Source organism: Protopterus annectens, chromosome 12.part0 (genome assembly GCF_019279795.1).
Source record: "Protopterus annectens isolate FY-2018-M chromosome 12.part0, PAN1.0, whole genome shotgun sequence".
NCBI classification, from domain to species: domain Eukaryota; kingdom Metazoa; phylum Chordata; order Ceratodontiformes; family Protopteridae; genus Protopterus; species Protopterus annectens.
The window spans coordinates 567,064,578-567,076,991 of record NC_056746.1 but is presented as its reverse complement, the minus strand read 5'-3'; the positions used below and the strand labels follow the sequence as shown (position 1 = coordinate 567,076,991).

General features: G+C 38.7%; 1 protein-coding gene across 1 annotated transcript in view; it reads right to left on the bottom strand.

Moving 5' to 3' along the window:
* Nucleotides 1–10,961, bottom strand: part of LOC122816190 (radial spoke head 10 homolog B-like) — a 1,099,140-nt gene extending 1,088,179 nt beyond the window's left edge. Inside the window, exon 1 of the mRNA XM_044088939.1 lies at nucleotides 10,910–10,961. The gene's annotated coding sequence lies outside the window, so the exon portion shown is untranslated. The remainder of the gene's footprint in view (nucleotides 1–10,909) is intronic.
* Between the last annotated feature and the right edge of the window lie 1,453 nt (nucleotides 10,962–12,414).

Here is a 12,414-nt window from a genome sequence, read left to right as displayed (position 1 = left end):
TACATTACCTGGTTCCTTTAAAATTTTATAGAATAAATTTATTAAAACTATCATGCCATGAACAGTTTAAATGGCCATGCGCTGTTCGTAAAAAATTCCCAATGTGAAAACATAAACCAGAACTTTGCAACAAAGCTGTGTAGGCTAAGAAAGTTGTACATAATTTACATCAGTTTCTAATATCATTTTTTCCACTCTTCATATCCAGAGTAATACCGGAATTTGCAACAAAGGCACTTACAAACAAGTGCATTGTCAGAAAAAATGAAACTGAACTGGATCTTGCACTCTCAGTTTGAAAAAGGGCAAACAAATGAATCATGGTCCATGCCTCTGACCTCGTATTTACAATACAGCCTCTAAGCTTGTATTTATAGTACAGCTGGTTGTCACCGTCTAGGTTTCTAGAAATGACAGTTAAATGTGCTCAGAACAATGTTGTTCCATATGCAAGAATACCTTTTCTATTTTCTTCATCTATATAGTTAATTGCTTTTGTCTGTTTGGAATTTTTTTTCTACATTTTCTTTCTTTCTTTCTTTGTCTCTCTTTATGTGGCTAGACTGAATGAAATAATTTGCTAGACATTATAATGAACAGAAGCAATCATTCATATTAATTGGGAAAAGATGCAATAGATGAGATTGCAGTTTCTGTTGATAACTCACACAAAACTGCTCTTGGAAAGCTGTTTACTCCCAGTGTTAACTGATGAAATGCAATACATATTGTGATTTTTCATCAAACCGCTGTCATCTCTGTTATAGTGAGATATGAAATACTATTAACTACACAGCTATGGCATGTCTAAAAAAGGGAATTGCTTCTCATAGGAAAGTAATTATTGGCCAGCTTTACAGTTCTCATTTGGAAAGTACAGCTCTGGTTTTAACTATATCAAGTCTTAGTTGTATAATTTCCATCTGGGTGGTGCTGGTCAAGTCTCAAAGACATCTGTGAAGTCCAGGACATTGTTTATTGAGATGTCCCATAATAACAAGGGAAATATAAGATGTGGTTCTTTTGAAGCAGTATTAGGTGCTGTGAACAAACATTTAGCTACTACTGGCAAAGTCTGCCTGTCTGTACTTTCTTATTTCAGATAACTTTCTTGTAGTAGCTACTGTAAGTGTCTGGTGAGATAAACAATGTGGCTTTGCAGCACTCTGCACCCTGGTTGTAACTATATCAGCTAAGCCCACTAATTTTTTGGCATCTCACATCAGGCTTTGATGCTTGCAGCTGATCTTTGTTTTTACCCTACCATTCTGGATGGCATGTAAGATGCCTATAGACAACATGATGAAGAGTGTGGTCTTCTTAGGTATGGCATTCTCAGAGAAGAAGGGGCAGGATTGCCCAAAAACATGAAGTGCCAACTGAAGCAGTGCCACATCAATCACTATAACAGATTTATTACTGACTGCCCTAATGAAAAGCAAGAAGTATGCCAAACTAACTGTCATACCACTGTCATAGCACCAATGGTACCTAATGGCTAGCTGTTCAACTCCATACTTCAGAACATTTGCTATTGCTCTTAGCTGTCAGTAGATCATTTGGATGTTTTGTTCATTTGCATGTTATCTCAAACCAAAGTTCTGCAATTATACCAGAAGGTACGCAAGCATAAAAAAGTGAACAGTGAGTTGTACACTAATGGAACTGCAAATATAATGGTAAAGTGCAGAAATAATTTAAGAAAGTTTAGTAAAATATTGCCATGCTAATACAGAGAAAAAGTAAAACAAAAATAAAGTGGGTAAATTTGCTCTGTTTGCTGTTACTTCAAGATGCTAATAATGAATTCATATGTTTGTCTTACACTGTGTGTGTGTGTGTGTGTGTGTGTGTGTGTGTGTGTGTGTGTGTGTGTGTGTATGCACATGCAGGAGCTAGTACCCAATTCCACATCTTAACATAAATAACAGTCTGCAGTAGACTGTAAAGGGTGTGAAACAGAGTTGCCACATTGTCAGATGCCCAGAATGAGACATTTCTTAATGAGATTTTGTTTTTGCTTTATTACCAAAATAAACAGTCATTGTTACTTATATTTTACTGTTACTTTATGTTACATTGAAGTGTATGAAATAAAGCATCACAGATTTATACAATATTTAGAGGAAAGTTACGAAATATTGTTTTTTTCTAAAAATATCAGGACATTTTCTGTTATTCATGCCCACCCTCCAGGCCATAGCTTCCAGAGAAACAGGGATGAGTGGTGCCCCCTCCCCCATAAAAAGTAAAACAAAAATAATCGGATAAGAGCAAGTTTTTTCAACAGCCTACTGATGAACTGGGAGCATACCTCTCAACCTGCCAACATTTAAAATGGGTACAAAGGCTCTTGAAAAGCAAGTAATCAAGCAAAAAATCTGGACACATAATTAGCATAAAATGTGCACAGAAATCATCCCACTTCTAGTAGAATAGTGGGATATCACACAGAAATACAAGTTCAAAAAACTGACAGAAACAACATGATGCAAAATATGTAATGACGTGGGTCATTTTTCTTAGTGCCACTCTATACTGGCCATGTAGCCTAGTTTACTGTATTCTGAATGTCAAAATCATATGTGATGGGGGATTCAGAAAATCATGTGAAGGGGTATATCAATCTCAAAAATAAGGGCAAACCTCCAAAATAGGCACAGCATGTAAATGGTTTAATCAAGCCTGAAAATATGTATATACCCCCAAAATAAGTACAGTTGAGAAGTCTGTGTAGAAAATGAAATGTTGGTATGCCAGCATGTGAGCTGCATTTATCATTGCTTGGACTGGCCAGTTATTTATTTTTCTTTTTCTTTTTTGCCCCCTTAACATACCTTCCCACTGACCAGCACTGCTCTGTGTGCAACACACTCACAACATAGAAGAGAAAAAGTAGTGAGTGTAGAGCACAAAGGACTGTGCACCATTCCCACGTAAACTAGTGGCTTCAATACCCTTCCCAGCAATGGATAAGAGAACGAGATTTGTATGTAAGATGCTCCATTTAAGGGCACTAGTTAAGTGTCTTGCTCAGAGTCAAATCCATAATTACTAGAAGCAAGAGTCATTGTCCTCCACACCATCTGCCAAGCCTCTGTTAACTTTTTTTTTTTTTTTTTAATTACAGAGGATTACAGTCTGTCAGTGTCATTCATAGTTTTGTGGGTCATAGTCTATGCTAGTGGTACAACAGGTAGCACCCTTGTCTTTGGTGCAGAAGGCTTTGGGTTCTGTTGTCACATTGGGTAGATCAATTGCTGACACTGCAGTGTAGCATAAGGGGGTGGTGTATTCTTGAATGTGTCTTCCTTTGGTCGAAATGCTAAACCAAGGTTCCATCTGCTTGACTTGTTGATAGCTTATGTGGATGTAAAAGATCCCACAAAAGAGAAGGGTCATTTCTCTGATGCCCTGGTCAAAATTCCCCTAATAGTATAAATGCTACCTTGGGTCTCCCCTGAAAATAGACCACTAATCCAGTGAGACTAACCTGGTTATCAACTGATAAATCAATAAAATACACATTGATACAAAACTGTTACTCTGTTAATTTTTTAAGTTATTTACAGTCATTTGCCTTTATCTGTCTCCAGTTTTGCAGAACACCTCTGATTTTGCTTCTTATTTATGCCCTGTTCTTCAGCAAGTCACTTAACCAGACGGTACTTTGGGGCAGCAGAAAATTTGGACTAGGCCCCTCAATGGTCCTCTGTACTGCAAGCCTAGTAACTACCTGCGAACTATTGCACTTAATGGCATAAAGGAAGGAACTGATTTGGATGTGATCCTTGGATTCCTTGTTTTGCTGAATGTTTACAGTGTTTTTATTATTTAGCTATAAATAAACTAAACAGCTTTAAGTCTGAGTTGAATGTTAATATTTCAACTACAAATACATTATAATTTATCTTGTTTTTCCATACACACAATTGTGAAATGCAGTGTATTTCTGATACAACAGTTTGTCTAGCACTTAATGAGTTAAGATATGCTTCCTGTACTACATCATTTGATTCCCTTAAAGTTCATCTTTTAAGTGACTCTGCCATATTAACTTCACCAGACAGTACTACTGAGCTGCTCCTGAAAAAGGACAAATGTCCAGTGAGATGTCTCAAGCTGTACCAAATGTGTTACACATTTATTTTTTGAATCCTTGCACTTGTTCATATGGACACTAATTAGTAATTCAAAGAATGTGTTTAGTATGAATCCCAATAAATCTTTTGTACTTTAATGGGTTGCCAGATCCTTTTTTCATTAAATGTGATTTTCAAGGGAAAAGGAGTTCACTGTTTCTCATGCTGTCTGTTTTACAGTGTGAGAATGTTTTGTTTTATTTAGAGAATGACCATCAGTGATTGTGCTATAACATTTAAAAACTAACATTTAAATTTAATGTAAATATATATAATCATTGTAAGAGTACAGAAGAAAATAGTATGTACACTGACAGGTTTGAACAGCGTTTATGGTAATCGAGGAGAGACTAGGGTTACCACCTGTCCCACTTTGCGAGGGACAGTCCCTCTTTGGGCAGTTGTGTCCTGACAAAAAATTGTAAAAATAGCAAATGTCCTGAGATTTTAGGACAAAATTATTTCCTATATTTTATGTAATAGTTGCATAAAACAGTTATTTTGTATCTAAAATACCTAAATGTTATAAGAAACAGAAAAAGCAACTAAAATGCGTCAAGAATAAGCTTTTATTTAGGCAAAAAAGTTAAGTTCTCTCCTTTGTACTGACCGTGGGTATGTGTTGGCCTGTAAAATCTGATGTTTGTACCAAAAATGTCCCACTTTGGCCATTTGAAAAGGTGGCAACCCTAGGAGAGACAGCTAAGTAATGAGACACTGGAATGGCTGTATGTATGTGTGTGTTGGTCCAATATCTTGACTGGAGCCCCATTTGACCACGATCAGGCTCAGTCTACACCCATTGCTTTTTTTTTTTACCTTAGTGTTGATTTTTGCCTGCGCATTGACACAAATGAAACAGCGATAAAAATAATTGGTTTTACATTACAAGATTTTTTCATAGCTGCCTCACTGCTGTGAAGATGGGAGCATACCTCTCAATCTCTTAGTGCTAGAAATTTGGACAAAGTCTAAAATAGCGGTAAGACAATAAACCAAAAACAGAGACAGATTTTAAACATTACTCTTTAAACTTAGAAGGTTACTAAAATAATATGGCATGTGCTAGCTTGCATTTTCTGAAGGATACGGAGTCTGAAACTCAAACACATGGCATTACTTAGTGCTGTCAATCCTCAGTGATTTGCAAGAAAAACAGAAATTTTATGAAGAACGGACCAAATATATGAGCCAAAAATCGGACATTCTGTGAAACTCTGGACAGTTAAGAGGTATGGATGGGAGTTCTGAGTACTTTGTCTTTAGCTGCAATCTTGTAGGTTATACCAAGTTAAGTATTCCCTTTTTTAATTTCTCCAAGTCGTTTGGGTTTCTAATACCAAGACCGGAATGAGCCAAAAATCGGACATTCTGTGAAACTCTGGACAGTTAAGAGGTATGGATGGGAGTTCTGAGTACTTTGTCTTTAGCTGCAATCTTGTAGGTTATACCAAGTTAAGTATTCCCTTTTTTAATTTCTCCAAGTCGTTTGGGTTTCTAATACCAAGACCGGAATGGACCCCATTCCTAAGTCAAAGTACAATTAAAGTTCATGAAATTAGTATTGTTTTACTCTTTGATGTTAGCCAAAAGTGCTCTTCGCAGTACCTGCAATGTGCCCAGTAATGACTCCTTCTGCAATTCGTATGGTGTTACATGAATTGGTAACATATCTAAATATGATTGTAAATTCTTTTTTATAAGACCAGTTGCTTCTACTACTATTGGAACTGTCTGGGTATCTTTCTTCTAGGTCTACTTTGAATAAACGAACCACCACTTCACCGACACCCAGAAGATCGAGACGGAACGACCGAACAGGTAGGTGATCGAAAAGGCGATATTCCGACAGCCGAAAGACCGACAACGGCAATGTGTGAGTGCGATCTGGTAAGTGTGCGATAGTGACGGATTTAGGATTGGGGAGCGGACAGGTAAGTGTACGATAGTGAGGGATTTTAGGTTAGGGTGTGGGAAAGGTGAGTGTGCGGTAGTGTCGGACTTAGGGTTCCGGTAAGGTAAGTGTGTGATAGTGACATAGTGTAGTGTAGGGAAGGGTTGAGTGTGTTAGGGTTAGTATGCGGGTGGAGTGAGTGTGCGATAGTGACGGGCTTAATGTTTTAGGGTGGGTTAAGTGAGTTAGGGTTAGGGTGCAGGTAGGGTAAGTGTGCGATAGTGACGGTGTTGAGGTTTAGGGGTGGGTTAAGTGAGTTAGGGTTAGGGTGCAGGTTGGGTAAGTGTGCAGTAGTGTCGGACGTTAGGGTTAGGGTTTAGGTTAAGGTTAGTGGATATGTTATTGTGTGCAATGTGTAGTTTACATTTTTTGTGTCGGTGTAATGGTGTTCAGTTTTTTGAGTTGTTGGTGTTTGTCGGTGTTGTGTGTTTTTGGTTGTTTGGGGTCGGTAAATTGTGTGTCGGTGAATCGGAAGTTCGGTTATACAAAGTAGACCCCTTTCTTCCATATGGCTCTTGTTTCTGCCTGCAGATCGAGGTATTTTATGACTTTGTGTCTCTCTGTACGCAAGACACTGTAGTCAGTAGGTGTGGCAATTTCAATGATCAATGCTACTTTTGTCTTCTTTTCTTGGACCACTATATCCGGTTTTCCAGCATTTATCTTTTGGACTGTTGGTATTGGGTGATCCCATGTAATGTAAACTTCATCATTTTCTATGATTCTCTGTGGCTCATGTTTCCAGTGTTTTTCAGCCACTTCGATACCATAATGTTTGCACAATTTCCAGTGTAACAATCTCGTCACATTATTATGCCTTTCAGTATACAGTCCCTCTGCCATTAGAGTGTCACAACCAGCAATAAGGTGTGTGACTGTTTCCAATTCGGTTCCACAAAACCTACATATGTCTGTTTCTCCCACATGTTCAATGGACTTAATAAACCAGCGTGTTTAGTGTAGCCCACTATCTTGGGCTGCCGATATTAACCTTTCACTTCTTGATGTAAATTCACTTCTCCTTAACCATTCCCGTGTTCATTCTTGATCAACATGAGGCTCTTCCAGAAGTTTTCTATACTTGCAACTATATTTATGTTTTTTCCACATTTCTTGCCTTCTCATCTGGTCCTTCACCTTATATTCTTTCTTTTGTTTTTTAGCACATTTAGTTGCTGCCTGGTTTTTATCCACTTCTGGTTTGATTTCCATTCCTGCTTGACTTCGATATGCTTCTGCTAAATTAAGCAGAGATGTCATCTTAGATTTATTCTCCTCATGTTTCAAAACTTTTACCACATTTGGCTCTTGTGAGGTCAGTAAATATGTGTGGAGTCCCACGATTGCAGATCTATACATGTAATCAATTTCAAGGAGGTCCATCCCTCCTTCAGAACGGGGAATATATAATCTTGGTATACAGTGATTTTTATAAATCATTTGATGAGCATGAAGCATCCTTCTTGTTTTAATATCCAATCTATCCAACACTTTTTGGGGCCAGTCAATCAGTCCAAAACTGTAAGTTAGGACAGGAAGAGCAAATTGATTTATAGCTTGGATCTTATTCCTAGTTGTCAATGCTGTTTTCAGGATTAATTTAAGTCTTCTAAAGTATTCCTTACTAAGCTTTATTCACATTTGTTCATGTTTTATTGTTGATCCTTCATCAATTCCCAATATTTATACACACCCCTCTTGCTCAAGTTCTTTTATATCACATTCTTGTCCCAAACTGATGTTTTCCTGGTGCTTCAATTTTCCTTTTTTAAAGGTTGCTTTTGCACATTTATCAAGACCAAATGACATTCCAATATCATCTGAAAGCGTTTTGACAACTGCAGCTGTGCTTTCAGTTCCTCATAGATATGGAGTCTGAAACTCAACACACATGGCATTACTTAGTGCTGTCAATCCTCAGTAATTTGCAAGAAAATCAGAAATTTTATGAAGAACGGACCAAATTTATGAGCCAAAAATCTGGACATTCTGCGAAAATCTGGACAGTTCAGAGGTATAGATGGGAGTTCTGAGTACTTTGTCTTTAGTTGCAATCTTGTAAATTATACCAAGTTAAGTATTTCCGGTGTACAACAGCTGGTGATCCTAATACCCAGTCCCAGACTCCCACTACAATGTCACATAAATACAAAAGTTAAGAATCCGTCAGATTTTTATTGTAGGACAGCTTTCAAAATCCAAGGTGCAAACATAACTAACCAGGCAACAATATAAAATCGGAGACAACGAGCAAATTATGGTACAGAAATAATGCAGCAAGTTGACGAGAAGCTTACTTGTAGGTTCATAGGTTCATACTAGGCTATCTGCCCTGGGGCAATTATAAGCCTAGCCCGATTCTGTATGGCTTACGCCACCCCTTGATTTGAGTATACTGTGCCCTTTTTAAGGTTTAGTTTACTGTGCCTCTGTCTAATAGTGACACGGGAGTAATCCCTGGGACAAACCTACGATCCCCCATCCACCTATCAAGATTCTTCTTGAAGAGATTCAGTGAGGTGCTCTGCCTCACATGAACTGGAATTCCATTCCAGAGTGAAGGGAGCCTCTGGGTTATGAACCTGTCCCCCCAGCAAGTTCTATTTATTTCTGTGCTGGTTTGGCTCTAAGGGATTTAGATTTACTGAGGTGGAGCATGTCCATTAATTCTGGATTTGACATAGCTTTGTATGTCAGGCATAGATCGCCTCGAAGTAGGCGGTATGCAACTGAGTAGAGCTGGAGTTTTTTTAAACGAGCAGCATATGGCATCTGTTTGAGACCCTTGATCCTCTTGGTGAGATACTTTTGGGGTCTTTCTAATTGCTGCAGGTGTCGGGTAAGGTATATCCCAAAAGGGGCATTGTATTCTATGATGGGCCTGATGAGGGATGAATAAAGGGGCATGATTACCTCTCTTGATCTAGATGTGAAACCCTTTGTGATGAGGTGGGCTATGTCGAAGGTCTTTCTAACCACTTTGGCAATGCGGTTTTCAAAGGAGAGATTGCTATCAACTTGGGTCCCCAGGTCCCTAATAACTTTCTCTGTACTTAATGGGTTTCCACCAATGTGGTAATTTGTGGGCACATTGTTTTTGCCAAAGGGTATGTCTATACATTTTTTGGCATTTAGCTTTAAACCATGGCACTGGCACCAGTTATCTGTCTCTGTGAGACCTTTCTGAAGGATGTTTGTGTCAGCTGGAGAGTCGATTATGGCGCCCAGTTTGCAGTCGTCTGCGAACTTGGTGAGCCATAGTCCTCCCACGTTTGCCTGGACCTCGGAAAAGTATATACCAAACAAGAGTGGTCCCAGGACAGAACCCTGTGGGATGCCACTTGTGACCGGTTTCGAGTCTGACATGGCTCCGGCAACTCTCACTCTGTGGGTTCTGTCTTTGAGCCAGTTTGCAACCCATCTTGTGACATAGGGGTTTATATTTAAGCTGGATAGCTTATCTATGATGCCCGAGTGGGGTATTGTGTCAAATGCCTTTGCAAGGTCCAGATAGGCTGTGTGGACTACCTTCCCTTCATCTATGGCTTTGGTGACTGTTTCGAAGAAGTCAACCAGGTTCAAAAGGCAGGATCTGCCCTCGACAAAGCCGAACTGGGTAGGATCTAGTGTCTGTAGGTCCCCAATGTCTTTGCTTATGAGCGCCATGATGATCTTCTCCATAGCCTTGCAGACTAAGCTAGTCAGGCTTATGGGGCGATAGTTTCCAGGGTCCGTAGAGGCTCCACCTTTGTGGAGTGGGACCATTGCTGCTGTACGCCATTCTGTGGGCACATATCCTGTAGTGAGGCTGAGATTGTATAGCTGTTTTATTTGAGGGATTAGTTCCTCTTGGAGTTCATGTAGGACGCAGCCTGGGATGCCATCTGGTCCCATGGAAGCAGTGTTTTTTGCTATGGAGAGGGCAGCCTTCACCTGAGCATCAGAGATGTTTGGGAGGCAGCCCTCTGCCGGGATAGATACTTGCTCTTTTGGGGGGGGGGGGTGGAGAAGTTCGCACTGAACCTGTCTGCCAGGATATTGGTGATGTCTGTGGGTTCAGTGTATTTTTTGTCATTTAGAATCAACTCAGAACAAGTCTGGGAGTTGCATCCCAGGTTCCTAACATAACTGAAAAAAGGCTTATGATTGTCTTTGGTGTCCTGTGCAATTTTTCTCTCAAAGCTGGCCTTGGAGGATTTTATTGTACAGACTTTTACAAGCACTGCACATAGTATAAAGCTAAAATACTTTCTTGTGGTAGCTGCTGAAAGATTATTATTATTATTATTATTATTATTATTATTATTATTAGCACTGCACAAAGGACACGCCTAAATGTTTTCTTGGTGTAGATAATGACAGTGCATTATCATCATCATCATTAAAAGCACTGGGTTACTACAAAAACATGAACTGTGAAATTTTAACCATAAAGCAGAGCTTTCAGTGTATATGAAAAGGAAACAAAATGCGGCACAGTGTCAGCTAACAGAACATGGGATCTTGAATAATTATATTCCAGGATACCGTGTAGTTGACACTAATACATACATACACACTTAATACTGAATATTCTTTGGACTAACTATCTGCTTTAAATGTCGATACCAATTTCCATAACAAGTAGTTTGTTAGGTAAGTTTGGTTCTATACACAGTTAAGATTTCAGAATTGCTCAATAGTTTCTTGACCCGAAGACTCAGAAAAAAAACACTGTCAGCACTAAATTCAAAACTCAAGAAAAGAAACAAAAGGGAAAAACTCGATAGAAGCATTCTGAAATTATGTACAAATGAGAATATCTGTGACTTACCAATCTTTCCTGGCAACACACCACAGTCCCCGTAACTAAGGAGAAAACAAACTTCAAACTATGGTGTCGCTCTAGAGTCAAACTTCATTCGCTGATGAGCTGCAGCGGTACGTGATTTCTACACTGTAAACCCGTAGTCAGTGTTATTATTATTGCTATTATTACTACTCCTGATGACTGTTAGGAGAATCAAGTGACTTACCTCATTCAGCACTTCATGTATTCACATCACTGATACAACTACGTCTCCGATCAAAGGCGCTCAAACGTTGAAAAGTGCCTTGTACTTATAGTATTTTACGCTAACTCCAGACCATGGTACCTTTAGCAGACTTAGTGCGCCGTACTTTTATTTCTTTATAGTATTTTAACCGCCAACCCAAAATTAAATGCGGGTAACATTAGCAAACGTCTACAATTATTCAACTGTTATTTATTAAACTACGTCTGTGCTTCATGGCAAGAGTACTAGGGACATTCAAATGGTAATCTTCCTTTAGCGGCAACTTCGGCAAGTGGTCTTTATCGGATAGAGCTACCGGTATAATGTGACAGCATCACATTACAATAACATTTTGAGCAGTCATATTAATATCATCATCATCAACATAACCCAGCTCTTTTTACGTAGGGTTGTGGTGTCAACTTTCTTCACCTCCCTTAATTTAGTGTCGCTCTCCTACCTTCTTTGACTATCATACCCACCTGGTCTTCTCTTAAAATCCAACCCTCTATTAGTTGGAACGCCTGGCTCTTCTTGCTTTCATATCTTACAACTGTCCCTGCTTTATATGTATATCACTAATGATATCCTTCCTTTTTAATTTCTCCAAATCTGTTGGGTTTCTAATACCGTGAGTGGAAAGGACCCCATTCCTAAGTCAAAGTACGATTAAAGTTAGGGTTGCCACCTTTACAAATGCCCAAAGTGGGACAGTTTTGGTACAAACTCAGATTTTGGAGGGCAAAACATACTCACAGCCAGTACAAAGGACAAAACTTCACTTTTTTGCATAAATAAAAGCTTATTTTGTAGCATTTTAGTTGCTTATTCGGTTTCTTATAACATAGATTTTTTATTGTGAATTTAACTGTTGTTGTATTCTAATTATTTTATCTGTTATTGTTAACATAATCAAACAATTTTGGATTTTTTTCATCATCACAAGTGCCCTCTAACTTTGATTTGTATTAAATCGTTTGTCATTTTTTGGAGCTTTTCTCCCCGGGCTTCTACTGAAAATGGACTTTGGATATATATCCAGATAGACTAGCCCGGTCAACAAATGTTAAATAAATAAATAATAAATGTAGGTGTTTCAGATACAGAATAACTATTTTATGCAACTATTACATAAAATATAGGAAATATGTTTGTCCTAAAATCTCAGGACATATGCCATTTTTTTGATTTCTTTGCAGGACACAACTGCCCAAAGAGGGACTGTCCCTCGGCAAAGTGGGACAGGTGGTAATCCTAATTAAAGTTCATGAAATTAGTATTG